This window comes from Syngnathus typhle, unplaced genomic scaffold, assembly GCF_033458585.1.
Source record: "Syngnathus typhle isolate RoL2023-S1 ecotype Sweden unplaced genomic scaffold, RoL_Styp_1.0 HiC_scaffold_368, whole genome shotgun sequence".
Classification (NCBI taxonomy): domain Eukaryota; kingdom Metazoa; phylum Chordata; class Actinopteri; order Syngnathiformes; family Syngnathidae; genus Syngnathus; species Syngnathus typhle.
In genome coordinates this window covers 35,001-37,641 of record NW_026872271.1, presented here as the reverse complement: position 1 = coordinate 37,641, position 2,641 = coordinate 35,001, and positions in this window count along the sequence as shown.

Sequence of the window (2,641 nt, the reverse complement as noted above, 5' to 3'; positions counted from 1 at the left end):
CTAACTCAAGCCCGGCATGGCAGCTCGAAAGGCGGCTAAGCATTCAAGGAAGCACCGTCTGGAGCTTCAGAGCCGTTCCGCCTGACTTTTAACGTAGAGTACCGGGCGCAAACCACTAACTCAAGCCCGGCATGGCAGCTCGAAAGGCGGCTAAGCATTCAAGGAAGCACCGTCTGGAGCTTCAGAGCCGTTCCGCCTGACTTTTAACGTAGAGTACCGGGCGCAAACCACTAACTCAAGCCCGGCATGGCAGCTCGAAAGGCGGCTAAGCATTCAAGGAAGCACCGTCTGGAGCTTCAGAGCCGTTCCGCCTGACTTTTAACGTAGAGTACCGGGCGCAAACCACTAACTCAAGCCCGGCATGGCAGCTCGAAAGGCGGCTAAGCATTCAAGGAAGCACCGTCTGGAGCTTCAGAGCCGTTCCGCCTGACTTTTAACGTAGAGTACCGGGCGCAAACCACTAACTCAAGCCCGGCATGGCAGCTCGAAAGGCGGCTAAGCATTCAAGGAAGCACCGTCTGGAGCTTCAGAGCCGTTCCGCCTGACTTTTAACGTAGAGTACCGGGCGCAAACCACTAACTCAAGCCCGGCATGGCAGCTCGAAAGGCGGCTAAGCATTCAAGGAAGCACCGTCTGGAGCTTCAGAGCCGTTCCGCCTGACTTTTAACGTAGAGTACCGGGCGCAAACCACTAACTCAAGCCCGGCATGGCAGCTCGAAAGGCGGCTAAGCATTCAAGGAAGCACCGTCTGGAGCTTCAGAGCCGTTCCGCCTGACTTTTAACGTAGAGTACCGGGCGCAAACCACTAACTCAAGCCCGGCATGGCAGCTCGAAAGGCGGCTAAGCATTCAAGGAAGCACCGTCTGGAGCTTCAGAGCCGTTCCGCCTGACTTTTAACGTAGAGTACCGGGCGCAAACCACTAACTCAAGCCCGGCATGGCAGCTCGAAAGGCGGCTAAGCATTCAAGGAAGCACCGTCTGGAGCTTCAGAGCCGTTCCGCCTGACTTTTAACGTAGAGTACCGGGCGCAAACCACTAACTCAAGCCCGGCATGGCAGCTCGAAAGGCGGCTAAGCATTCAAGGAAGCACCGTCTGGAGCTTCAGAGCCGTTCCGCCTGACTTTTAACGTAGAGTACCGGGCGCAAACCACTAACTCAAGCCCGGCATGGCAGCTCGAAAGGCGGCTAAGCATTCAAGGAAGCACCGTCTGGAGCTTCAGAGCCGTTCCGCCTGACTTTTAACGTAGAGTACCGGGCGCAAACCACTAACTCAAGCCCGGCATGGCAGCTCGAAAGGCGGCTAAGCATTCAAGGAAGCACCGTCTGGAGCTTCAGAGCCGTTCCGCCTGACTTTTAACGTAGAGTACCGGGCGCAAACCACTAACTCAAGCCCGGCATGGCAGCTCGAAAGGCGGCTAAGCATTCAAGGAAGCACCGTCTGGAGCTTCAGAGCCGTTCCGCCTGACTTTTAACGTAGAGTACCGGGCGCAAACCACTAACTCAAGCCCGGCATGGCAGCTCGAAAGGCGGCTAAGCATTCAAGGAAGCACCGTCTGGAGCTTCAGAGCCGTTCCGCCTGACTTTTAACGTAGAGTACCGGGCGCAAACCACTAACTCAAGCCCGGCATGGCAGCTCGAAAGGCGGCTAAGCATTCAAGGAAGCACCGTCTGGAGCTTCAGAGCCGTTCCGCCTGACTTTTAACGTAGAGTACCGGGCGCAAACCACTAACTCAAGCCCGGCATGGCAGCTCGAAAGGCGGCTAAGCATTCAAGGAAGCACCGTCTGGAGCTTCAGAGCCGTTCCGCCTGACTTTTAACGTAGAGTACCGGGCGCAAACCACTAACTCAAGCCCGGCATGGCAGCTCGAAAGGCGGCTAAGCATTCAAGGAAGCGACGCCGGCCGGTCCGCGGGCCAAATAGGGTCCAGTAAAGTACCGGGCGCGGCCACTAACGCCTTGTGGCGGTCGCCTTGTGGCGGTCGGGGGGTGGCGGTCGGGGCTGGCGCTTGGGGCCGGTGGCGGTCGCCTTGTGGCGGTCGCCTTGTGGCGGTCGGGGGGTGGCGGTCGGGGCTGGCGCTTGGGGCCAGTGGCGGTCGCCTTGTGGCGGTCGCCTTGTGGCGGTCGCCTTGTGGCGGTCGCCTTGTGGCGGTCGCCTTGTGGCGGTCGCCTTGTGGCGGTCGCCTTGTGGCGGTCGGGGGGTGGCGGTCGGGGCTGGCGCTTGGGGCCAGTGGCGGTCGCCTTGTGGCGGTCGCCTTGTGGCGGTCGCCTTGTGGCGGTCGCCTTGTGGCGGTCGCCTTGTGGCGGTCGCCTTGTGGCGGTCGGGGGGGTGGCGGTCGGGGCTGGCGCTTGGGGCCAGTGGCGGTCGCCTTGTGGCGGTCGCCTTGTGGCGGTCGCCTTGTGGCGGTCGCCTTGTGGCGGTCGCCTTGTGGCGGTCGGGGGGTGGCGGTCGGGGCTGGCGCTTGGGGCCGGTGGCGGTCGCCTTGTGGCGGTCGCCTTGTGGCGGTCGCCTTGTGGCGGTCGCCTTGTGGCGGTCGCCTTGTGGCGGTCGGGGGGTGGCGGTCGGGGCTGGCGCTTGGGGCCGGTGGCGGTCGCCTTGTGGCGGTCGCCTTGTGGCGGTCGCCTTGTGGCGGTCGGGGGGTGG